This window comes from Lontra canadensis, unplaced genomic scaffold, assembly GCF_010015895.1.
Source record: "Lontra canadensis isolate GAN:19392208 unplaced genomic scaffold, GSC_riverotter_1.0 scaffold31, whole genome shotgun sequence".
NCBI classification, from domain to species: domain Eukaryota; kingdom Metazoa; phylum Chordata; class Mammalia; order Carnivora; family Mustelidae; genus Lontra; species Lontra canadensis.
Window position 1 is genome coordinate 3,019,659 of NW_022631025.1, and position 27,362 is coordinate 3,047,020.

Here is a 27,362-nt window from a genome sequence, read left to right on the forward strand (position 1 = left end):
AGAGCTTCCCCACACTCCAGGCCCAAGCAGGGGTTCAGAGTCACCAGCAGAGGTCCAGGGACAGATCCAGGACAAAGGGCGCTTAAAGGCTAAGAGCCAGGCCCAACCTCCCATCCCTATTGCCTATCCTGTCGCTGTATCACCACATCTGCATAAGGTAGTCACCACAGAGATGGAGACCAGGAGATGGGCCAGGCAGAGACTGGGACCCCAAGGGCTGGGAACCAAGTGAGCGGAGCTGTGGTGCATTGGGCAGCAGGAAGAGGCTAGAGAGGGACAGAGAGGGGAGGGGGGGAAGGGAGAGGGGAAGGAGGGGGAAAGACAGAGGGGAAGAGGAGGGAGATGGAGAGGAGGAAGGAGGGGAAGGGGAAGGGGAGGGGAGGGGGGAGAGGGAGAGATAGAGGGGAAGGGGAGGGAGAGGGAGGTGAGGAGGGAGGAGAATGAAGTACCTGCAGACATGGATCCCGGAGTGTGAAGCACACAGTAGAGATCAAGGTGGGCACTAGGCCTCCCAGCAGACAACCCACAACAAACCTGCGCTGTGTACTGCGCATGGACCTGCGTGCACGTGTGTGCATGCGCCAGTGTGTGCACACGTACTGTGCATGCCTGCGTGCGTGAGCATGAGTGTGTGCGTGTGTGCCACACGTGCGTGCATGAGTGTGTGCGTGCATGTGTGCCTGTGCTCCTGTCTGAGCTCCTTCGACCGCTGGCTTGGAAGGTGAGACCTGTGGGTAGAGGTCATGTTTTCAGGAGCACATGGCCAGTGGGGCTGGGGGCTAGGCTGGTCTGAGCCCCCAATGACCTGGCATCCAGCACTGAGCCAACCCCACAAACATTACAGCTGATGTAAGTGCCATGAGCCAAGTAGAAAGACAGCAGGTGGAGTGGGGAGGGACAAAACATCACAGAAACTGGCCAAGCAGGAGGGACCTGAAGGGATGGGGTAGGGGTGGGGGGACCACAGCAGGAGGGACCTGAAGGGGGGGACTGTAGCACGAGGGACTCGAGGGACTCGGGGGGGAGGGGAAGGGGGGCGGGAACTGTAGCACGAGGGACCGGACCGGACCGAGAAGCCAGACCGCTGACACTCACAGAGGCAGCACGCACGTGAGTCACAGAGGCCACCACAGAGTATCTGGCAGGGGAGGCCCGGCCTCCCGGCCCCTTGGGCAGAAGCCACATCCACCCTCGGAGCTGCAAGTCCCCTGGCAACAAGGCCTGGGGGCCCACGGAGGATCCCGTGGGAATCCCTACTCTGCCCTCCAGCCAGGCAGGGCTTTCTGGAACCCCAGGGGCAGGACCCTGCCCTCAGAGCTCCCCAGGGCCCAGGCTCCCACCCGGCCTGGACACCCCACACCTCACTGTTCGCATTGGGAAGTATGTGCTGAATCCCCAATTAAATGGCAGCATGGCTTTTCCTTTTATTATTGTCAAGAGCGTTGATTTAACATAAACTACAACTTCTGTAACCCTGTTCTGACATTTACTTATGTTTGAAGTTCTAGGAGGAACCTCAGAAAAAAATAAAAAAGGAAGTGACCCCTTGCAGAGGGGAGGGATGGGCACCGCCTGCCCTCCGAGGTCCCAGGAGCTCAGTGGTGACAGCCGATCTGTCACAGCAGCAGGACCCGTGGCCACCACCTCCGGACTGCTCCACAAGTGCCTTGAGCTGTTCTCTGAGCAGGAGTTCCACACCTGTTGCACACCTACTGTAAGGCAAAGTGTAGGAACGTTCACAAGTTTGCTGTGCACAGGGAGCCATCCCTGATGACTTGAGAGAGCAAAACTCAGGAGAAGCGACCCCTCCCACCAGGAGGTTGGACACCCGGGCCCTGCAGCTCTCCCACAGCAGAAGGTCCTGCTGCCACGAACCCCGGGTGGTACGCGTGTTTGAGTCTTGACGCTAAGGCCCACACACACGAGCCACACCCCAGGCCGCGCCCCACGTGAGTTTCCTCTCTCCTGTCCTCTGTGCCTTACTAAGCCACCGGAAACCAGCGAGTCTTCCCTTCGTATAAGGCCCAAAGTCCTGCTTTCTTCGGAAGGTCAAGGTGGCTTCCAAGTGCCCCTCCTTAGCTCACCTCCTCCCATCTTTCCCAGGTCCTGGTGCCCCATGGAGAAGGCGGCCTGAGCCGTCCACCCTGCAGGGAGCCTGCTGCAGGGGGAGGCCGGGCTGGCAACAGGGGCGGCAGGGGCAGGCAGATGCTAGTCCGAGGGGCCAGGGAGCACAGAAGGAATAGTGGGGGTGCCCTCCTCGCCAATCACTGGCCATGGTGATTCCCTCCCTCTTTCTGCCCTCTCCCTCCCCAACCTCACCCCTGCCTTCGGGCTGCCCCACTACCCCCATTCTAGCCCAGCTGGTCTCTGGAGGACGCCCAGACACCAGTGGTTGACACGCTTCACATGGAGCCGCCATGGGGACACATGGGGACAGCGTGGTCATCACTCAGCTTCAATGCAGTCACTGGCCACGTGTCAGACTCAAGAAGGTCCCTGAGACCCTAACTGTGCCACGAACAGCTAAATCCCTGAGTACCAGCCACTGGCCCAGGCACCACGTGAGCTTCTCCATGCAACAGGAAAAGCCACAGTATTGGAAGTAATATGCCCCAGGTCACACACAGGGAGCAGCCCTTCTGGAGCACGGGCACAGGTGACACATGTGGGCCCACTCAGGATTCTGCTGGTGAGCCACCATCCGTCCAGTTTGCTGATTCCACCCTGAGAGCCTCAGGCCCCAAGTGCAAGGGAGCCAGAGGCCCAGAGAGGACCCGAGAGCTTGCCAGGACCCCACGGGAAGTGGGTGGGGATGGGCACACCAGGCCCCAGAGCCTCTGCAGCTGCCACCCACCGTGCAGGGGGGTAGAGGAGGCAGAATGACGAGGTGGGATACAGAGAGGACAAGACCCCCGATGCACCTGGGCTCCCAGAGAATGAGTCACAAAGAGGACTGGAAAGAAAACAGGGGGAACGGCGGGCCTGACCCAGCCAAGATAGCCTGTCCCCTGCACATGTGCACAGGGTGATGGGACACTGGCCATGGCCTGGGCCTCACTCCCCCCTGGAGGGTTGCCAGTCTGGGGACCCGGTGCCCTGGGACCGCAAGGGGTCACACAGACTGTGTAGCTCCCACCTGGCTCTTGTGAGGATCTGGCCACAGAGCAATGATGGGCCTCTGGGGACCCAGGTAAAGTCTGTCTGCTGAGTCCAATGTACAGATTCATAGGAAAAAATGTGATTATTATCAGAAGCCACTAGGCTTTGGGGTGACTGTTACACACCCACAGATAACCAGGATTCCAAGGAGGAACTGCACGCTCCGAAGAGATGAAAACAGGCTCTGAAACAAGAGCAACTGTTCTCCCAGCCCTTCTGGCAGGGCAGGTGAGTTCCAGAGGGGCTGCGAGCATAACCACAGCACCATGTCGGGCACACAGGATGGTCTTATGAGGACAGCTTCCTGCCTGTCATAGCCACTATCCTCATCACCATCATTGTCATCATCACCCCTCAACCTCAACACCACCATTGTAATTATCACCCCTCAACCTCAACACCACCATTGTAATTATCACCACCATCCTCATCACCATCATCGTCATCATCACCATCATCGTCACCATCACTGCCATCACACATCATTGTCACCATCACTGCCATCACCACCATGCTTGTCACCTCATCGTCATCATCACTCTCACCATCACCATCATCGTCACCACCATCAACACCATCCTCATCACTATCACCACCATCATCACCATCATTGTCGCCATCACCATTCTTGTCACCTCATCACCTTCATCATCACTGTCACCATCACCATCACCACCATCAACACCATCCTCGTCACCTTCACCACCATCACTACCACCCTCGTCACCATCATCATCGTCATCACCACCATCCTGGTCACCTCATCACTGTCATCATCACCATCACCATCATTGCCATCACCACCATCATCACCATCACCCTCATCATCACCACCATCCTTATCAGCATCATCACCATCGCGATCCAAACCGTTATCATCGTTGCCCAAGGACCCAAGTCCCTCATGTGAACTTAACTGAAACAACCTCCTAAGGGTTGCCTTCTTAAAACCTTACTCCTAAAGCATTTAAAAGCACAAAACCACACCCACAGGTCTAGTTTAGCTAGGTGTTTGGTGGAGAGAAGCAAGTAGGCCACACAGGCTCATGGTTCTAATCAACCAAGGTCTCCTCAGAGCTGCCTCTGGGCCCCAAGGGAACCTGGCCCTTTTCACACCATGCAGAGATACACCCAGTGGAACACCTCCCCATGGCTCTCTGAGGGTGCTCTGCCACCAGCCTCATGGGTGCAAGGATCCAAATAATTCCGAACAATGAAGAGCAGCCCCAGGAGTGAAAAATAGCAAGTACCAAACCAATGACTGCTTTCTGCAGTGTCCTATGCACCTCAGGGAAACCTCAGTCCACATGTGGACTGCATGTCAAGGATATAGTACACAGTAAGAAGACTCAGGAGGGGAGTGGTGGTTGGGGGAAAAACACTAAACTATGTCTACTTGACCAGTGATTTAAGTCATGACTTTCAGTAGATGCTACAGACAAAACATAACTGGCGTTTAAACATGGAAGGAGAAGAAGCACTTGCAATAAGACATGAAACCCAACTTTAAGAAGGTTTCCACCCAGCTGCCTGGATGGCTCAGTAGGTTAAGCCTCTGCCTTCAGCTCAGGTCATGGTCTCGGGGTCCTGGGATCAGAGCCTGCTTCCCCATCCCCCCGCCTACCTCTCTGCCTACTTGTGATCTCTCTCTCTGTCAAGTAAATAAATAAATAAAATCTAAGAAAAGAAGAAGAAGAAGAAGAAGAAGAAGATTTCCACCCATCAGTCATATAGCCTAGGGGCTGCAGGAAACTTAGCCTGATGCACAGACAAGCATCCTCATGTGTCCTCAGCGGAACACACTGGCACAGCCTCTAAGGTGGGAGCTGCTGACACAGAAAGTACACTACCCTTGTCTGTAGCTCATCTGTAGGAGAACCAAACTTCTCCTTAGAGACCACAGAAACAAGAAGAATGGAGTGAAACATTTATAGCTTTGAAAGAAAAAAAAAAAACCTAGAATTTTGTATCCTAAAAAATTATCCTTTGGAAGTAAAAAAGAAACAAAGGCTTTCTCAGACAAACAACTGAGGGAATTTGTCACCAGTAGGACAGCCTTGGAAGAAATGTTAAAGAAATACCTTCAGAGAGAAGAAAAGAATATAGGTCACAAATTTGGATCTTCATAAAGAAAAGAAGAATGTTAGAGAAATTAAATTAAGAAAACATGAAATATTTTTCTTATTTTTACTGATATAACAGATAATAGCTTGTGCAAAACAAAATAGCAACAATGTACTTGATTATAACTTCGGAATAAATGACATGAATGGCAGCACTTGTATAAGGGACAGAGGAAGATCTGGGAACGCTGTGAGGAGCTTGCACCGTCCTCAATAGCATACTTGCAAGTGGGTCTGGCTTAGCCATAAGTATGTATATTGCAAATGCAAGGGCAACTGTTAAAAACAAACAAACAAACAAATAAATAAATAGCTTAAAAAGCAGTATTATTGATATACTAGAAAAGGAGAAAAAAAATGAAATCATGCAAAATGCTCGATTAAAACCAGAGAAGGCAGAAAAATTGCAGAAGATAACAACCGAAACAAAGAAAGGAGCAGCAAAGAGAAAACAGAGACAAACATGGTAGACATTCACCCAGCATATCAGTGATCGCCTTAAACACTAGTGGTCTCAAATACAAATTAAAAGACAGACTCTAAGATAGAGAATAAAACCAAGACCCTAGCATACACTGTCTATTAAAAACCTGCTTTAAATATAAAAATACATAGACTAAAACCTGCTTTAAATATAAAAAAATAACCAAACTAAAAATAAAGGCTCAGTGTGGGGGAAGGGGAAGGGAAATTCTTTCTACACTGCACTTTCTACACAATTCTGCTGTGAACATAAAACTGTTTTTTTTTAAAAAAAAAAAGGTCTGTTAAAAAAATAAATAGGAATAAAAAGTTTTTATCTGGGGGGAAAAAACGGGATGAAGAAAGTTATACCATGCTTATGCTAATCAAAAGAAAGCCAAGCAACCATATTAATTTCAGACCAAGTAAACTTTGAGGCAAGAAAAATAACTGGGATAAAGAGGGGAATTACATAATCATAAAGGAGTTGATTTTCTAAGAAGACATCAAAATCCTTAATGCATATGCACCTAATAAGAGAGCATCAAACTACATAAGGCAAAAACTAACAGAACCACAAAGAGGAATAGACAAAGACACTACTAATGTCAATTTCCACATCCTTTATCAACAATTAACAGATTCAACAGACAAAAATCAGGACATAGTTGACCTGAACAACACCATCAATCAACTAGATCTAACTGATATTTATAGAATACTTCATCCAACAAAAGCAGAATAAACATTCCTCTCAAGCTCACGGAGAACATTTGCCCAAGAAAGATCACATTCTGAGCCCAAACCTTACCTTAACAAATTAAAAAGAAATTGTGCAAAGGATACCGTCACACCACAATGGAATTACACTAGAAATCAATAACAAAAAGATATTTGGAAAACTCTAAAACACTTGGAGATTAAATAATACACTTCTAAATAACATAGAGTGAAAGAAGTTTGAGGAGAAATGTTGAAATATTTCTAACTAAAATGGAAATGAAATACTTATCCAGATTTGTTGGGCTCACTGAAAGCAGTGCTTGGAGCGCGATTTACAGCACTGAATGCATATGTTACAAAACAACATCTAAAACTAATCATCTCCACTTCCACCTGAGGAAACTAGAAAAAGAAAAGAAAATCCAAAGTAAGCAGAATGCATAATAAAGATGAGAGCAGAAATCAATGAAATTGAAGACAGCAAATAAATAGAGAAAAGTCAAGGGAAGCAAAAGATGATTCTTTGAAAAAGTCAGTACAGTGATATGACTCTATCCAAGTTAACAGAAAAAGATAAAAATATAAATTACTAATATCAGAAATGAGAGAGAAGCCATCACTACAGACCCCACAAACATTAAAAGCACAGTAAAGAAATATTATGAACTCTATGCCCACATATTTAATAACCTAGGTGAAAAAAAATCTATTCCTTGAAGGATTCAATCTACTGAAAACTCACACAAGGAAAAATAAATAATCTAGTCCGCATCTATAAAAGAAACTGAACCAATAATTAATAAGTTTCCAAAACAGAAAATACCAGGCCCAATGGGTTCACTGATGAATTTTACCAAACCCTTAAAAAAGATATTACCAGTTCTATAATCTCTTCCAGGAATTAAAAGTAGAGGAAATACTTCCTAACTCATTCTATGAGGCCAGTATTACCTTAATACCAAAGCCAAACAAAGGTATTGTTAAGAAAGGAAAACTGTAAACCAATATCTCTCATAGACATAGAAGCAAAAAGGTCTTCTACAAAACATTAGGAAATTGGGGCGTCTGGGTGGCTCAGTTGTTGGGCGTCAGCCATCAGGCTCCCTGCTCAGAGGGAAGCCTGCTTCTCCCTCCCCACTCCCTCTGCTTGTGTTCCCTCTCTCACTGTGTCTCTCTCTGTCAAATGAATAAATAAAACCTTTAAAAAAATATTAGGAAATCGTGGCACCTAGGTGGCTCGGTTGGTCAAGCGTCTGCCTTTGGCTCAGGTCATGATCCCAGGGTCCTGAGATTGAGCCCCCATCTGGCTCCCTGCTCAGTGGGGAGCCTGCTTCTCCCTCTGCCTCTGCCTGCTCCCCCTGCTTGGGTGCACTCTCCCTCTGTCTCTCTGTCAAATAAATAAATAAAATCTTTAAAAAAATAAAATAAAAATAAGTAAAATTCCAATCAAGTTCTTTCATGGATATCAACAAATTGATTCTGAAATTTATATGGAGAGATAAAGACCCAGAACAGCCAACACAATGTTGAAGGAAAAGAACAAAGCTAGAGGACTGACACTACCCAACTTCAAGACTTACCAGAAAGCTACAGCAGGGGCGCGTGGGTGGCTCAGTGCTTAAGCGTCTGTTTTTGGCCCAGGTCGTGATCCCGGGATCCTGGGATCGAGCCCTGCATCAGGCTCTCTGCTCAGCGGGAAGCCTGCTTCTCTCTCTCTCTCCCACTCCCCCTGCTTGTGCTCTCCCTCTCTCGCTGTGTCTGTCTGTCAAATAAATAAATAAATAAAATCTTAAAAGAAGAAAGCTGCAGTAATGAAGACAGTGGGGTTTTGATGAGAGAACAGAGAAAGAGACCAATGGGAAAGAACGGAGAGCGCAGAAATAGGCCCCCATAGACACAACCAACTGACCTCTGACAAAGGAGCAGAGGCAGTGTCACGGAGTAAGACGGTGCTGGAAAAGACGGACATCCACACATGCACACACATACTGAAACAACCAGACACACACACATGCACACTCATACACCAATACTGGAACAACCGGATATATGTATGCACGCATACACACACAAAGAATGGAAACATAGATTTAACAGCTTACAAAAATTAACTCAAAATGAATCCTAGACCTAAATGTAAAATGCAGAACGATAAATCTCCTAGAAGATGACACAGGAGAAAATCGGAGTGCTGATGCCTTTTTAGGTACAAACCCCAAAGACACGATCCATGAAGGAAAAAAACTGATAACCTGAACTTGATTGAAATGTTTTTGAACTTCTCCGTGAAAGACACTTTTAAGGGGATGAAAAGATAAGCCACAGACTAAGTGAAAATCTTGGCAAAACATATACCTGGTAAACGACTAGTATCCAAAATATACAACTCTTCAACACACAGTAATAAGAAAATTAACAACCCAGTTTAAAAATGGGCAAAGGATCTACTACAGACATCTCCCCAGAGAAGACATACGGATGGCAGAGAAGTACGTGAGAAGCTCCACAACAGGTGTCATCAGGGCAATGCAAGTTCAAACGAGATTCCGCTGCACACCTACTAGAACAGCCGAACCCCAGGGCCCTGACACGACAGTGCTGGCGAGGCTGCCGAGCCGCAGGAGCCCAGTGACGGCTGCAGGGACAAGGACCGCGCCGAAGCGTCACAGGACAGCTTGGCAGTGCCTTAGGAAACCACACACACTCGGGGCACCTGCATGGCCCAGCCAGTGAAGCGTGGCTCAGGTCATGATCCCGGGGTCCCGGGATCGAGTCCCCATCACGGCTGCTCCCTCTCCCTCTGCCTGCCGCTCCCCCTGCTCACGCACTCTCTCTCATGCTCTCAAATAAATAAATAAAATCTTTAAAAAGGAAAAAACGAAACACTCTTACCAGTCGATCCACCTAGGCAAACCCTAGGTGTTGATCGAAATGAGCTGAAAACTTAACCGCACCAAATCCTGCCCACGGATGCTTACAGCAGCTCCATTCATCATCGACAAAACTTGGAAGGATCCAAGGCATCCTTCAGTGGGTAGCGGACAAATGAACTGTGGTCTGTCCAGACGAGGAAATATTACTCAGCACTAAAAACAAACGCACTATGAAGTCACGAGAAGTCATGGAAGGAACTTAAATGCTCATCACTAAGGGGAAAAAGCCAGTCTGAAAAGGCTGCATGATTCCAGCCGTACGTACGACATGCTGGGAAAGACAACTGGGGGACAGGGAGGGACGAGGAGGCACAGCACAGAGGATTTCTAGGGGGTGAAAGGAGGCTGTAAGATACCACAGCACATCTGCAAAACCCACAGGATACACACAGCGAGGGTGAAGCCCGAAGCCGACTGTGGACTTGGCAGAAAGGACAGCGCGTCCAGCCCGGTTCATCACTTGTAGCCAACGTACCATGCCCGGCGAGGCTTGTGGGCACTAAAGGGCTACGTGGGGACCCTCTGCACGTTCCTCTCCATCTTCCTATAATCTAAAACCACTCTAAAAATAAAGTCTATTTTCTTTTAATCAGAAAGGAAAAGTTCCACACAGCTTTGAGAATCATGAGGGTTCTTGTGCTGGAGAAAAGCGGCCACAACAGGAAAACCATGTGATGGGAACACGAAGAACGCCTGTGGCAAAGACATCTGTCGCAGAAACCACTCGAAGCAAGCACACGACGAGCACACGGAGGGGCAGCCATGAGAGGCCCAGTGACGGGGTCGGGAGGCTCCGGGCCGCTCCACTTCAGAAGCTCACGGATGCAGGAAAACGCCGGCACTCAGGAAGTAAGGCCTCTTGCTCCCCACAAGCCTGGCCCGCCCCAGGATTCCCAGACACCAGGGGTGGCATCAGGGCCTCAGGCCCTTAGCCGCCCACCGCCACCCACCATCCACCTGCTGGTCTGATCCCCGGAGCATCACCTGCCTTCTCCCACCTCAGAGGGCTCTCCTCATCTCAACATCTTCCCCTCGGGGCTCCCGTGCCCTGGCATCTGCTCCCCAGATCAGGGCTGGGGGGTCCTCCCAGTCAGCAGAAATGTCCCCTTGGCCGGCGGGTGTCCAGATGGACCATGAAGAGCCAGGCAGTGTCCTAGGAGTCCCGCGCGTGTGGCCGGCCCACCCTGGACCCGGCCACGTGTTGCTGGGGCCCATCAGGACCACAACCAGCTGAGGGCTGGGGACCCAGAGGTGGCCAGCCTGCGGCCTGCCGGTGCTAACGAGGTGATGGAGCTGGGCTCAAAGTGGGTGCATGTGCCGGACCCACGCAAACCCCCTGGGGAGGCTACCTGAGAGGCCTTCCTGCAGGACCAGGCCAAGCTCCAGGAGAAGGCCAGCCAAAGGGCAGGGAAGGCTGCCTGCTCCGTGCGGTGTGCAGGTCAGGGCAGGCTGGACAAAGGAGCGGGGGCCTGGCCCAGGACGGGCCAGCAAGGACTTAGGGAGGACCCCGCATGCCCCAACTCAGGCTGCGGGTTTCCACTTGAGTCTGCAGATTACGGGGCATCCCAGGCCCCCTGAGGAGGGCCCTGCAAGCCGGCGTTGTCACCAGAAGCTCAAGTGACGGCTGGCCTGGGGAAGCTGAACTGACCGTCCATGACCTCAGCTATGTGGACAACAAGAATCCAGCATCAGCAGCATTTGGGGGGGGTCGTGGCCCCTCAAAAACAGCTACAGGACAGGCTGTATTCCCTGCCTGCAAATGCCCTGTGCTCTGTGGCTAGAAATGCCCACCCCAGCCAGGAGCCAAGTGTCCCTGCCCTTCACTGGCCAGCGAAGCACTGACGGGCTTGGGGGGCTGCGGTACGCAGAGCTGGGCTGTGCCCCCCACCCCGTGCCGTGTGACCCAGGGCACCAGTGCCATCAGCCAGCCCAGGGGCCACAGGGGCAACAGCAGGCCTGGACACCCGTATCCACTCCTTGCTCCTTTCCCACATCTGTGCTCCCTACCAGTCCAGACAACACAGGGGTCCCCTCCCTGATGAAGAAGCCCAGGCTCCGGGGCAACTAGAAGGCTCTGTCTCCCCAGGGTCCGAGCAGTCTATCCCAGCACTACAGCCACCCTTGAGCAACACCACGGGAGGGGAACTGCACATTGAGCCTGGGACCCAAACCCCCTCTGCTGACTCTGCCCCAAACACACGCTCCCAAGAACATAGGACGGTGTTTCCCAGTGCTTCTAGGTCCCCACTGTCCCACACAGGAGGCCTGAGAGGTGCTGCCACCAACGAGCATGTCCTGGTAATCGGAGGCCAGGGGGAAACAGGAAATGATCGCAGCCTGGGATCTGTTTCTGGGTCCAAGCAGCCCTCGGGATGGGTGCCCTATGGGGCTCGACTGGGACTGGGGGCGGCTGGCTGACCTGACGGAAGCCTCAGAGACCCTGCCCCCCACCCCCCACCCCGCAGCCAAGGGCCAGTCCCCTACAAGACCTCCTCTGACAGGCACAGGGGAGGAGCCAGGCCAGCAGAGGAGAGGGGGAGCCCTGGGGGGCCATCCCAGAGGTGGCACAGACCGCACTCCCCAGCTCAAATTTCCAAACTCAGGAGATGATCTACCCTGAGGGAAAGCAGGACTAAGCCCTCAGCGTGTCACAGAGCCACCTCATAGGGAACACAAAGTCCTTTTAAATGCCTGCGGGGGCAAAGTGGGGGCACTCACACTCAGTTCAGCGGAAGAAATGACCAGACAAACCTGCAAACACAAGAACTTTTGGAAATGAACTACGACACTAAAATCTAAAACTCCACGAACACTTTAAGCAACAAATTAGACACATTTGTTTAATACTGCCGTTCTTTAATACTGCCATTCAGACAGGGTGGACCAGAGTCTTCGGGAACGCACTCTCAGCACAAGGTAAAGCACTAGCCGAGGCCAGCTCACTCTGGGAGGTGCAGGCTGGGCAGGACGCCGAGGTAGCCAGAGACGCTGGGTGCATCTCCCACCACCGGAGAGCCCAGTGCCTGGATGGCCAGGATGCACAATTCTCAACCCTCTCCCCCCACTCCCCCCACTCCCCCCACTCCTCCCGCACCCCCTCCCCAAGAAGCAGCGCACAGGCCTTGCTCATGTCCTCCCTGGGCACGCATGGCCCCACCCTCTGAGTCCTCTGGGGGACCAGGCAGACCCTCCTGCCAGCATGCAGCTACCCCTCCCTAGTGCCAAGCAATCCCAAACACTGACTTTGTCCATTCCTAATTGGCTACTGTCTCCTTTACCACATCAAACCCTGAAAGAAACACCAGACCCTCTGTGTGCGGGAGCAGTGAGGGGTGACAGGCAGCCTCCACCCCACCCCCCAACACCCCCAACCCACCCCCCGCCCCCCGCAGCGGTGCTCGAATGGTGCAGGGCAAGCAAGGTGAGAGGCGAGCCTGGGCTGACCATCGGCTGCCCTCAAACCAGGAGCCCAGAGCTCCCCTTGCTGGGCTGTGGACCCCACCGCTGCAGGCCCCAAGCACCACTCCCCATGCCCCATCACAGCTTGGTCACTTGCAATTAGTCTGGACTGACCTTGGTCCCACAGGGTACCCTGCAAGGAGGGGCCTACTCTGGGGACGCATGGCCACTATGGCCAGGCCAGCGCCGTCTGACCACTGCCCATCCCTGGCACTGGGAGGTGAAGGCGCTGGAAGATGTCCAGTGGGTCGGCTCACTGAGGCCTATGCTGAGGGGCGAACGGGCCACACAACAACACGCACAAAGAACACACAGAGTAAAGCCAGTTTCCAAGGGCACAGGTGCGAACACACGGCAAAGGTGGGGGGGCTCGTGTGGAACCCCCAGTACTGTGGGGGCAGGGCGAGGCCAACAGGACAGCACCGGATATAGATTCCCAGAGACGTGCCCTCCTGCGTCACCCGGAGGCGACCCTAAAGCCCATGCACAGACTCTCCCCTGGGCTCCAGGTGGCCGAGTGACCCAAACACCACAGAGCGCACCTGCAGCAACGTCCTGGGAGGTCATGTGGGCCAGCATGGGGATGGTGAGACAAGCCTGACACCTGAGCACCCGACATGCCACGCAGTGACCTAGCACGAGCCAGCCTCAAGGGGGGCCCTGCGCAGGACAGCTGGAGGACACACACCTCCTCTCAACCGTGTCCACACGCTGGCAGGTTTCCTTCAGGTGTGTTCTGTTTTCACTAGTGCACACCAGCTCTGACTTGCGCTTTCCTTCCCTCGTATGTCACAGTGGAAACCCCTTCCCCTGAACACGCTTCCTGCGTGTCACTGCGGTCCACTTCACCATCCCCCGACACGCTCGCCAGACGGCCTGGGGTCCTTCATATGTTACGTCAATATTCAAAACGTCTATGTTTCTGAAACCTGCTCCAGTGGATTTTTAACAGACGTTCCAGATAAAGGGCGTGCGGTCCCTTTAAGAATCAGAAGCAGGTTTTGGAGAGTCTACTCCAGCAGTTTCTAGGGAAACCAGCCTAGTGCAGATGCAGAGCAGATGCCTCTGTCGGGAGCTCCCGGAACTGCAGCCCTCTGTTCCCTGAAGCCCTCCGAGACCCACAAGGGGGCTGGGAAGATAAGGCTGACAGCAAAAGCAGTCAAGGACATATTAACAGAAATAGGACTCCAGAGCAAGGGAGGGAAGGCCCGGTCCTCAGTTCCCACGGCACCACCGGGGACATCAGCCTGGAGGATGTGTGGGGTGGCCCCAGTGGCCAGCTCTGTGCTTGACTGCAGGGAGCAGCCCTCAAGTGACAGGCAGCTTAGTCCTCAGGGCAGCTGGGCCTGTAAGAGACACAGGTGCACCTGGAGGACCTGTCCCGCTGCAACATTCTAGGATCTGTTCTTTGCCATTCATTTTTAACCATATGTGACAAGAAAAGCGAAGATTGGGATATGGGAACCTGGAGGGCCTTACCCCCCCACCGTGTACCCCCAGCAGCCACGACTGTGGGTGTGGCGCGTGGAGCAGGCACGCTGAGATATCTCAGCAACGGCCAGAGTGGCTGGTGGCCGGTGTGGCTGGTGGCCATGAGCTCAGGGAAAGACACGGGCCGCACGCAGCCACCTCCAGTCCAGCACTGTGTTTGGAACACTGACCATCAGTGTCCATCTGTAACTCGGGGACCCTGCCTGACTCACACAGCGGCCCCAAGAGTGAGAGGAGACGCACACAGACCACAGCTGTAGCCAAGTAGAGCATGCTGGACCCATGGAACTCACACTGAGGGACACCAGCAAGCACAGAAGCAGGCGCACACACGCACGCCTGTGACTTCCGGCGCACACAGCATACATCCAGCCCTGAAGGGCTCTCTCCAAGCGATGCTAAGGGCAGGTGCCACGTGCCGTGGAGCCTTTCTGTAGGAGGCTCTTCCTCCTCTAATTAGCAGTGCTCTGATGCAGGTGGCAGCTGCACACTCCCCAGGGATGGGACCCTCTTGCACAACAGGTATCCCACAGGACCTTAAAAATGAACCCAAATCCCCAAACCCCAGAGTGTCAAGAGGGAAGCCCAGGCAAGGGGACAGGCTGCCAGGCGCTGCCTCCCCTCCCCCTCGGGTCTCTGGAGGCCACCAGCTCCCGGAGAGGCTGGCAATACTGGCCTCTGGGGGCCGGCCAGGTCCCTGGGTCATTCAGAGGGCCCGTGGAGAGGGCCTGGACAGATAACGCAGACAGCCATCCGACTGCGTCCTCCTGCCCAGCTGCCACAGTGGCCCGCTGCAGACAGACATCCGCCACATGGGAGGTGTCCCAAGTGGGGCTCAAGGCTGCCCGCACTTAGACATGTGCTGCTTGGGACTCAGGGGCCTTTCTCAAGGTCAGCACCAAGGGGCCTTTGGGCTGGTGCTCCCCGGGGACTGCTCACACACCCCACTCTAGGGCAGTGGCACCTGCTCCGAGGCAGAGCCTCGGGCCCGGGCTGCTCTCTTGTTGGCATTTCTGAGGACGTTCCAAAGCCCAGTCTAATTACATCCTTCTTTTCCAAACAGCAGACTGAAATCTAATAAACAACATGAGTTTGGGATCTGGAAGAATCCTTGAAAGGGAAGCACCATGACCGTCTGCGGTAGCCCGTGTAATGAGGGCCAGGTGCAGTGTGCCCACAACCGTGCCCCAGGACCTGCCACCATCAGGCTGCCCGTGTCTGGGTGAGGGCACAGCTGGTGGTGTGAAGGCGCGTGGGGAGCACACGAGAGTGAAGGCACAGCTCCTCAGTGGGGCACAAACCACGAAGGGTCTTTGGTGTCAGGATCACAGCACAAAAGGGTCGGTCTGAGAAGCCAGCTCGGGACCAGGAGGCTGAGGAGGCTGGATGGTGGGCAGGTGGGGAGGACTAGGACAGAGAGTGGCTGCTGAGGGAGCTGTGACCAGGGCACGGTGGTGACACGTGGTGGTGACAGTCAGGGAAACGGAGCCAGGGGTACGTGCAAACTCTATCATGTCTGCAGTTTTTCTGTAAACCTAAAACAAGTCTAAAATAAATAAGTTTACAGGGGGAAAAAAAGCAAATGAGGCCTGACCTCACAACAGTCCTCAAACGGCAGGAAGAGGGGATAGTCAGTAAACAGGCAGCCTTCCAACCGCTGCCAGCCCTGGAGGTCTGGGGGGCTCAGGGCCGTGGGGCAGGAGGCGGGAGGGTCGGAACGCCCCAGCCATCTGGGGGAGGCTGCCTGTCACTTCACTTCTCAGGTCCTGCTCTCTCTGGCTTTGTCAGAAACCCCACCGTGACAGGCAGGAAAGGCTCTGGGGCCACGGGCTCCAGAACGGGCAGTGGCAGACCGAGGGGACAGTGAGAACACCCCCCACACACACACACACGACAACCCCATCCTCCACACTGGAGCAGGGCGCACGGCCTTCCAGACCAAACCGACCATGACAAAAAGGCTCAGGAAACAGCGGCCCAGCGAGCAGGGGGACCAGGACCAGCACAGTCCACCTGCCGGTTTCGCAACCTGCAGCCCCGCCTGCACGCTCCGGCTCCCGCACGTCAGTCACAGAACTTGTCCGACATACACGGCTGCTCCCAGGCAGGTAACCGTAGATCCCAGGACAGTCCCTGAGCGAAGCTGGGGAGCTCAGGGTGAGAAGCCAGCTGAATGTCAACCAGGAGGCCTGCAGACGGGACCCGGGCACGAAGCCCCGAGGGGCAGGATGAGCCCCTTCCGCCGCAGCACGACAAGCGGTGTCCTGGGACAGCAGCGTCCCCAGGCGCCTAGGGACTAAGGGGCGGGCGGTGACCGTACATCCTGCACAACAGGAGTCTCTCTCATGTTCTCAAGAAGCTGGAACCAGGCTGGTTCCAGGGAGAAGGCAAGCTTTTCACGACACACTCTCCGCTTCGGAACACCACGTGCTAGTGCTGCGTCTGCAAATCCAGCCCCTCAGCCCGTCCGGAACGAATAGAGGCCATTACCCCTCATCAGGGTCAGAAATCCGTTTCCCCCTGACAAATTTCAGCTGGCGGAGCCCCCAGGCCTGTGACCCCAGCGTGTTCCCACACCTCGAGGCGGGCACCCCAGGACGGGGGCAGAGGCCAGAGTGCTGCTCCGCACAGGGCTCCCCGAGCCCCCGACTCCCACCCTGCCCCGCGCTCAGAGCACGGCCAGCCAGCCCTGCCCCGGCAGACGCGGTCTCTCCCGAGGTGTCCTGTCTCGGGTCAGTCTCAAGTATTTAGGGTCTTTCCTCAGCCTGACCCCAGCTCTGCCTGCCTCCTGTCCCAAGCCTTCAGCCAACAGTCAAGGTGGGGACCACAGGGCGCCCTCCCTTCCCACCAACTCCCACCGACCAGTCTGGAGGAGCTCAAGGTGGCCATGGAGGAGGGAGAATGCACCGGGGCGGGGGGGGGGGGGGGGGAACACGGGGGGGGCCAGGCAGGCAGGCGGGCATCCCCATGCTGTGGGCCGCACCCCACTCCAGACTACCGGCCAGAGGGGCCCCCTGAAGTGAACCCTGCCAGCCACTGCTGGCATTGCCCTCAGGGCCCCCCAGACATTTCACAATGAGGTAGGAGGAGATAGGAGGGGACCCAGCGTTCGTCTGCTGGCCGAGGTCGGGCACAAAGCAGCTGTCCTTTGAGGGGGGGAGGCAGGTGAGGGGCCCTCCGAACTCTAGTCCCGCTATGGCACGGCCTGTAGGCGCGCGGTCACCCCTCTGTCTCACACACCCCCGGGCCCCGATCGGGTCACTCACACATCCACCTCCACATCCTGGGCCCCAAACACACACACCTATCCCGGCAGGGGCAGCACACAGCGCAGATGGCGGGGACCCCAGCCGCTGGGGGAGCTGGAGAGCTCTCGCATGCACCTGCAGCAAGCTGGGGCCTGTTCCAAGAGCATCCAGACTGGGATCCAAGGGTCACCACCCCTCCCCCATTCTTCCCCCAGAGCCCCTTCCCTCCCCAAAGGACCCCCATCTTCCCCCAGGACCTCACCCCCCAACTCCCCACTTCCTCCCCCCAGGGCTCCAACCTCTGCACTCTCCCTCCCCACCAGTGTTTCCCCCATCCCTGCAGCTGGTCTCTGATCTCTCCCCATCTTGCCCCTCCATCCACAGCCTGCAGCACTAGGACAGGATCTGGTTAACTAGATGGACACTAGAGAACATCCCACTCTGTCCTGATCCCACTGAGTTGAGAATAAAATGGGAACTCCCATCCCTGGCCCACATCCCAGGGCGCCTCCCCACCCATATCCCCTCCCAGGGGTACTCTGGGTGGCTTCTGACTAGAAGCAGGCTGCCCCGCATAAGGGTGCCCAGCACTGCCTGCAGGGCCTAGAACGAGCCCGGGGCCTGAGGTGCCCACTTTTGACCTGACAGCTGCCTCACTTGGCAGGCGAGGAGCTACCCCAACGCCCATCGCCTCCAGTGTCTGAAATCTGGGGAATCCTTGCTGCCTGCAGCACAAAACTAGTATGGCTTTCACTGGCTGGAGTGGAGAGGGGGCTGGGTGACCCATGGACGCGGGCCCTCTCCCAGCCAGATTCTCCTAAGCAGACCTGGGTCCTCAGGAGTCGCTGGGAGTCACTGGGAGAACAAGGGACCACAGTCAGGAAGTGTCCGGGGCTGGGTGCAAACCAGTGGCAGGAAACGCCCTCACCTCCCAGGTGTCCCTGTTGTCACAAGCCTCTTCAAAACAGCTGGGGAGATTGGCACAGGGTGCCAGACAGTTGGGAAAGACACTCCACAAACGCCAATAGGAACCAACCCTGGAGCTTCCAGACTCCAAGAGAAGGTTCCAACGTGGCCCCATGTGGCATGCCCCTCCCCAAAGGTCTGGGAGCTCTCAGGAAGCCCCACCGCTCCCTCCCTAGGCCTGTTCATCCAGGAGGCAGACTACATCAGGCCACAGTTTCTGGATTTTTCCAGGATGTCAAGTGTCATGCTGCAGGACCCCCAGCCTTAGTCACTCCTGCAGGGAGATGGGACCTGAACCCCCGAATCCGTGTCCTCTCTCCAGCTGGTGGCAGGTCAGCCCAGGAAGATGGTGAGTGGGGCCTGGACAGGAATGGTCCTGTGTCTCCAGGGATATGCTACCATTCCCTGGAAACACTATCTTGAGACCCCCTGCTCAGCCCAGCTTCCTGATATCCAAACCCAGACTAGCTCTTGGCAGGGTGTCCAAGGGGAAGCAAAATGAGGGCCAAAGCAGGCAAGTGACAAGAAGAGCTCCCAAGTATCGGAGTTCCTGTCATCAGGCTAGGTGCACTGTGGTCTGGGACTGCTGGCCACAGTGGGGGTGGAGGGTCCCCGAGCCGCAGACTAGCCCCAGGGCACTCTCCAGGCACCATGTGGACACTCACATTTGTCCACATTATGTTAGGCACAAGAAGGAATGAGGGCCACCATTTATCTCCGTGTAAAGCAGAAAACGGTACCCCACTTGGAGGACCCAGTCCTAGTACACAGGGCCGGAGACCATGGCCACAGCTTCCTGGGGATGCTGGACACCCCAGCACAAACTCATGGTTCAGTCAACAGCCCAGGCTACTGTCCCAGGGGCTCCCTCACTGTCCTCATGCCCCACTCCACCCAGGGAGCAGAGCGGAGCCATGCTGCAGGCATGGGCCTGCCTGCCTTCTGGGGTCCTGGGCAGCACCCCCATCTCTGAGGGCACAGCACTGCTGTCCTCCCATCACATTGTGGTGTCAGCCTCAGCGAGCTGGTCTCTCATGCCTCGGTTGGCTTCCCTCCCAGTCAGCACTGCCCATCACCACCACTCTGGGGGCACTCGGAAGATCAGCAAGGCTGCGTGCAACACGGACCCAGCAGCAGGCTTTGCCTGCCCCACCACGGTTTCCTCAAAGGGGAGGCCAAAGGAGGTAGAGACCTGCGCGTGCGCCCCTCCCTCCCCCCCTCAACAAGTGTATGAAAAATGCCAGGATGTGACAGAGGCAAGGCCCAACGAACACGGTTACAAAGGAGAGTACCCCACCCCATGTGTGTGGACACATGGGCACAAGACATCCCCAGGCGCACCGCTACGTGTGTGCGTGCCCCAGCACACCCACGAACACCTGTGCCCTGCACACGCCTCATTCTGAACATTCAGCCGCTAAAAGGTGATTTCTTTAAAAAGGGTGTGAAAGTACCAGCAATGAATGATCCAAAAAGTAAGTTCCAGAAATGGTCCCACTTACCACTGCACCCAGAGGAATAAAATACGTAGCAATAAGCTTAACAAAGGGATGAAGGATTTACAAAATACCGCCGAAGAAATCAAAGACCTGACTCTAAGTAAATGGAAAGACGCTCCAAGCTCAGGGATCAGAACACGCAACGTCATTCAGATGTCAGCACTACCTACGGCAGGAATCTATAGATTCAGGGCAATCCCCGTCAAAACCCCACCAGCCCCTTCCCAAGAAACAGGGGCAGATCCTTAAATCCCTATGGAATCGCAAGACATCCTGAGAGGCTGAAATCATATTTTAAAAAGAACAAAGCTGGAGGTCTCACACCTCCTGGTTTCAAAAGCAACCACAAAGCTACCGTCCCCGACACAGCACGGCTCTGACATTAAGGAAAGACACACGGACCACGGAACGGAATAGGGTCCAGAAAGAACTACCCATGTGCGAGGTCAAATGCTTTTCAATAAGGCTACCGACTTTCAACAGGGAAAGAATGGTTTCTAAGCAAGAGGTACTAGGGTGACTGGATGTGCACTTGCAAACAAGCGCAGTTGATCCCTGCCCCAGATCACACAGAAATGAACTAAATCAGAAACCAAACAGGAGAGCTAAAATTCTTAAAGTCTTAGAAGAAATCAAAGGGGCCAATCTTTGTGACCTTGGATTTGACACTGGATTCTTAGATACGACACCAAAAGCGCAGGCAACAGAAGAAAAAGGGTAAGTTAGATGTCACCGAGATTAAAACTTTGGTGGATCCACGGACACAAACACAGAAGTGAAAAGACACCTCCCAGAATGGGAAAATACTGGCAAATCATGTATCTGATAAGTATCCAAAACATATAAAACACTCTTACAATTCAATAATAAAAAGACAAATACCCGAATTTAAATATGGGCAAAGTGTCTCAAAAGGCCTTTCTCTCATGGAAGCAGACAAAGGGATGACGAGTATATGAACCCACAATCGACATCGTCACCCATTAGGAAAACGTGTATCAAAATGATAATGAGATTCAACTTCACAGCCACGCGGAGGCCTGTGACTTAAAGAGTGGGAAAAAACAGGTGTCAGCAAGGATGAAGCTGTATCAGACGGCTCCCACGTCGGCGGCGGCTCGCGGAACAGGGCAGCCGCTGTGGAAGCCAGCCGTGGGCACGTCAACAGTTAAACACAGAATAACCCAGGACACACTAATTCCCCAAAGAGACAAAAAGAGGTCTTCAAACAAATATCCGTACACGAGTGCTCACGGCAGCACTGCTGACAATGGCCACGGGAACACCCCAAGTCCATCGCCAGGCGAGTGGGTACAGAAACGTGGTCCACCTGCCCGGTGGAGTACTTACTCGGCCCCAGCAACATCCGTGAAGTTCAGACACCCGCCACAACACGGAGGGCCCTAAAAACCACGCTACGTGTTAGAAGCCACACACACAGGTTCCACACTGTAGGGCCATTTGTTGGAAACATCCAGAACAGTGAAATCCACCGGGGCAGAGCAAACACGGGGACGGCTGTCCAGGGCTGCAGAAGCATGCGGGGGGTGCGGAGCTGCTGATTAAAGGGTTCGGAGTTTTCTTCTGGGGTGATGAAAATGTTTGGGAACCAGACCGAAGCAACACAAGTACCATAACCCACGCACTTTAAAATACTCACGGTCACGACGTGTGACTTTCACTCCCAATTTAAAAGAAAAAAAGATAAAAGGCTAGTTCTCCACTCGCCTGGACAAACACCACAAGGAACTTCAGTCCTTATGTTCTGCGATCACAGCCAGCCACTGGCTGGAATCCCGTGTTTTCTCGCAGATGACCACGCGCACTGGGGGGAAGCGGACAGACTCTACAGCATGGTGAGGCTCTCCCACACCAAGCCAAGGAGCTGAGGACCAAGGCGGATAGGAAAGATGGAGCGAGGGACGCCCGGGTGGCTCAGTTGGTTAAGCCGCTGCCTTCAGCTCAGGTCATGATCCTGGGGTCCTGGGATTGAGTCCCGCATCGGGCTCCTTGCTTGGCAGGAAGCCTGCTTTCTCCTCTCTCTCTGCCTGCCTCTTTGCCTGCTTGTGTGTACTCTCTCTCTCTGACAAATAAATAAAATCTTAAAAAAAAAAAAAAAAAGAAGATGGAGCGAGAGGGAGAGGGGCAGAGGCAGAGATGCGGCTCTGAGCAGGGAGGTGGGGCACCGGGCACGCCTGGGACTTGGTTGGGGTGCGGGGCTGCCAGGAAGAGCCCAGCTTGCCCACCTCGTGCCATGAGTGAGTCCCGGCCTCAAAGGCATTTCCTTCCATGCAGGTCTGCGAAACCGTGGACGTGAATGGGGTTGTCGGTGCCTGGTGGTTGTTCCGGCCCTTGAGCCAGAGGAACCCAAACTGAACGTGTGCACCTGCTGGTCGAGAGGATCCAAGTCCCCTCTGCTTGAAGTGAGAGGACGAGGGGGCCGGCCCCACGACCAGCCAGGCCACCGCGGGAACCAATGAGGAGAAGGAAGCCTCATGCCAAAGAGCAGCCCAAGGGGGGGCCTGCAGCCACATCAGCCAGTTAGAAGCCAACTGGGGGCTTCGCTCTTCCCACACCAGGTGTTTTAGGAGCTGGATTCTTCCAGCACACCCCCATTTCCTGGCACACTGACGCTCAGTCCCCTCATTCTTTTGGGATACAGCCCTGCCACATGGCCAGGCGCCGTGAGTGCAGAGGCGAGGGGATGGCCCCAGAGGATGGGGTGCCAAGGTGCCGTCCACAGCCAGGCCCGAGCCCGGGAGACCCCGACTGGCGCCAGCCGCAGGACCGAGGCTCACACCCAGCACACTTCCAGTTAAAAGCAAACATTCTGGCCATCTCAGTGAGCCCAACTCCAAGCCTAAGGACCAAGGGACAGGGGCCTCCTCTCTGCCCTCTAGACCCAGGAGATCTCCCCAACCTGCTCAGCGCTTCTTAAACTCACGCACAGAGAATTTCTTGTTCTAATCCATCGTTTTCCCTGCAAACCCACCAAACACACCTCGATTCCACCTCCTCCCATATTCAGGAATCTGGTTCAAGGACTTAACAGCCCCCTCCGGTTGTGCATTCGCCCTCATGGGCCTTCCTTCCCTCCAAGGACACATACTCCATGGGCCAAGAGGGCCATCCTGGAGCTCTGCTCAGTGTCACCTGGCACCCATGGGGGCCGAGGACCCCGACGTGTCTCTGCCCCAAGAAGCTTATGGCTGGGTGGGATGGGGGGCATAGCAAGACCCCACAAAAGCCAACCAGCCCTGGGAAGGGGAGCCCAGAGACAGGCCCCTCCTGTGACGAGGAGCCCAGACAGAGGGAATCCACACCAGAATGCACCCCAGCCCCACCCCTGCTGTACCCACCATCTCCCATCTGGGGACTGGCTCCTGGCCCCTCTGCTGTTGTCCCCCCTCCTCGTCTCCCTACCCCCTCAACACCCCCCCTCCCCACCCTGTGTCTCCATGACAGCCAGAGGAACCCTATCAAATTCACCCTCCACTCCTGGGCTCAGACACTCAACGGGCTCCCCCTTCCGGATATACCGGAGGCCATCCCTGATGCGGCCTCCTTGCCCCGTGCCTGCTCTTGCCCCCACGGGGCTTCCTCAGGACTGGACAGGGCACCCCAGGCTGCCACGGAGCTCATCATGTGCAAGTCTGACTCTGGTTGAAGGAATCCCAAGAGGAGACAGATCTGCCTTGCAAGCCCAGGAACCTCTCCAGCCCACACAGAACACGCACCAGAAACATTTATCAAGAAATCAGGGAAACTTCTGTCGCCAAAGGGCTCACACTGTACCTCCAGCCCGAGCTCCTTAAAATCAATTTTACTGACTGCCTCCAAAGCCCCTTGGAATCGACAGAATGGGTGACTGAAAGCACCAGAAAGCTTTGGGTGCCTGACACTTCAACAGAATCATTCCTGTGGCAGACCAGGACTCTCTGCACCCAGGTGGTGACAAGGGGAGATGCTGGTCACTACAGCAACCAGCCCCGGCACCCACATGCCTCGCTGCAGGCCGGGGTGGAGGACACACGGGGTCTGGTGGAAGACACAGGCGACCCAAGTGCCTGCCCCACCCAGGAGAAGGACAGTCCCCAGTGCCCATGGGTGCCACACCTGCCCATCAGACACACAGACGAGACAGTTCAGAAGGTGGCTGGCCACAACTCCATCCCTCCCTAGTCAAAGCCAGCTTCCCAGGCAACAACGCCAGTCTGTGCAGGTGAAGACCGGCGGGGCTGACAAGGTGCTCCAGCCCCAGGGGATGGGGTGCCACCCCGGCTCCTGCCTTCCTGGCGGACCGTGCTTCCAGCCCAGCCCAGACCAGACCAGCAGAGAGGCCTCCCTAGGGACCAGTAGGATGGAGGCTCAGGGTGCCTCGGGCTTCCTGCAGAGGCAAATGCACTCTGGGAGCAGGCTCTGCCTCTAGAATGGGGCTGCCCCAACCACGCCCTGGCCTGGGGACACTGCTGGAGCCCTCCCAGCAAAGACTGGGCCACTGGGAGGGTGGGTAACCACAGAGACCCTTCCCAGTCCTCCCAAAATAAGGTGCCCTGGAGAGATGTGAAGGATCACAGGTGGGAAAAGACTGAGCCTGTTATTTTAACAGTTACGTTTACTTTTACAGGTACTGTCTACGGCAAGTTCCACTAATGTGCTACATCAGGGAATGATACGAAGTTTCGTTCTAAAAGAAATATTCAGGAGACTGAAATGCACCTTGGGGTCCTGGAACAGGAAAAGGACAGCACAGGGAAAACCTGCCCCAATAACCTGCTAGGGCCTGCGGTTTGCTTAACAGCCCCACACCTGTTTCTGCCTCAGTTGCCCTGCTTGTAGCGTGGTCCGGGCAGGGGCTGCCTTCAGAGGAGGCATCGTGACATGTATAAGGACACTGAACCATTTCTGTAACTCTGTAAGTCCAAAATTCTCTAAGATAAAAAGTTATAAAGTATTTAAACTTAAAAAAAAAAAAAAAAGAGTCAAGGGGCACCTAGGTGGCTCAGTCAGCTAAGTGTCCGAGTCTTGATTTCGGCTCAGGTCATGAGTTCAAGCCCTGTGTCGGGCTCCACCCTGGGCATGGAGCCTACTTGGGATTCCCCCCACCTCCTCCCTCTCTCAAAAAAATGAAGTAAGATAAATAAAACAAAATAAAATAGTGAAGCTGTTGAACACAAAGTCCTCCACAAAGTGGGACGTGGATCTAAAAAAGTCTGGGTCAGCCAGGACTACCTGCAGATGGGACAGCACAGGGATCATCACATCGCACACCCTCCTGTTACAGAAGAAGGGTCCATGCAGGGACGGGGAGGGAGGGTGCCCAGGGCTGTGAGGGCCACGGATGGCCCAGGCCTGACCCCGACCCCGCGTGCCCCATCTGGGCACCTGCCCTGAGCTACCTGGGAAAGCTACAGCCTCAGGGCTCCCTCCTGCAAGGGGCCCTTGATTAGATGCACAGAAAACATGCCCACGGGAGGGGGAAAAACACAGCCCCTTGCAGACCCCAGGGCCCACCCCACGTGGATGGAAATGAATCTGAGCTGATGAAATGGCCTGTGCCTACGTTGGATCAAATCAAAGACCTCCACTGAGAACTGAGAAATAAGGAGTACAGCCTCCCCAAACATACGTCTCCCCAACTCTGTCTCAGCCTGTCCAGCAAATGCCACCCACCAGGCACCAGCCCTCAGCCCCTCTCCCCTGCCTGCCCTTCACTAATGGGTACCCCCCCACACCCAATCTCAAAGTCTAGCTCAGACCTCGCCTGCCTTCCCAACCCAGTGGAGTGGGCCCCTGGGCACCCCAAGGTCCTCCCAGGCCCTCCCCAGACCTGGGCAGGTAGGGAGCTCAGCAGGCTCCAGGTGAGGTGGGGGAAGAGAGGGAGGACCCCCCAACATACACACATGCAGGGCGTTCAGGGTCAGCTTCCCAGCATCTCTGGAACAGAGCAGCCCTGAAGGATCAGATGGCAGCTTTCACCCTTGGTCCGGCCATGAACTCTGAGGGGATACCAGCTGGTGGGTGCACAGCAGCACAGTTCCAGAGAGTCCCATGTTCAGGCCCCCGGGGCTCTGCAGCCCTGGGCATCCACAGGCAGGAAGGCAGCCCGTTAGGCCCAGGGGATTTCAGGAGTTGTCCCTGCTGGGAAGAGTCCCAACCCCTCCTCACCAGGTCCCTGTCATAGGCACTGAGCTGGGACCGGGCCTGGCGCTGACCCAGCTGAGCAGTTCCTGTCACATCTGGCTGCCTGGTTCCCCAACATGGGAACTGGCAGGGCCACCGGCCCATCTACCCTTTAAACAAGCGGGAGGTTCTCCTCTGGGGACTCGGGGAACACCCACCAGCACACAGGGCCCTTCCGCCCCCAGCACCTCTGGCTTTGGGTCCAAGGGGGCAACCACGGAGGGCACACAGCCCTGGCCAGCCCCTGGCCAGCCCCCGGACCCTGTCCTGTCCAGGCCCAAACACGTGAGAACCTGTTGGAGCAGTTTGGGCACCACGGGCACCTCCTCTTCCTCCTCCCCGTTTACTTCGGAGTGGGAAGGGGCCTCGCTTTTGAAAACTAGGCACAGGGCCAGGTCACGGCCACGGGCCAAGGCCCAACTCTGCCTCCCCCACCCCACGGCCCCCAGAGAGCATAAGGTCAAGTCAAACCCGGGGCGTCCCTGTCTGGAGCAGAGAAGGGGGGAACGGGGCACCATGCCGGCCGGGGAGGAGGCGGCGGAGCCCCAACACCCCCACCCCCACCGACGCCGTTCTGTCACCCACCCCCGCGGGGCGGAGAGAGAGGGGAGGGGAGGTTCGGGGTGGGGGGGAAGCGGCCGGGGTCCCCCCACCCCACCCGGCCCTGACCGCGTCCCGGGGCTCGGGGGCCGCGACGGAGGGTGGGCGAGCCGGTCGCCCCCCTGGCCGGGCCCGCCGGCGTCCGGGCCGCCGCTCGCGCCTCCCGGGGCCCGCGCGGGGAAAGTTCCTGCAACTTCGCGGGGGAGGCGGCGGGCCGGGCCTGGGCCTGGAGCCGGCCTCCCCGCGGCCCCCGCTGTCAGCCGCCCGGCCCGCGGCGCCCCAACTTCCCCGCGCGGCCCCCGGGCCCGCTTTGTGCGCCGCGCGAGGGGCGCCCGCCCCGGCCCCGGCCCCCGCCCCGGGCACAAAAGGGCGCGCGGCCGGCGGGCGGCAGGCGGCGGCGGCGGCGGCGGCGGGGGCCTGCTGGGGGGGCGGACCGGGGCCAGGGCCGGGGCCGGGGTGGGGGGGGGAGGGACGCCGGCGGGCCCGGCCAGGGGGGCGACCGGCTCGCCCACCCTC

General features: G+C 55.6%; 1 protein-coding gene across 1 annotated transcript in view; it reads right to left on the reverse strand.

Annotated features, from left to right (window-relative positions):
- Nucleotides 1-27,362, reverse strand: part of PHF2 (PHD finger protein 2) — a 69,028-nt gene that overhangs the window by 41,024 nt on the left and 642 nt on the right. The window lies entirely within an intron of this gene.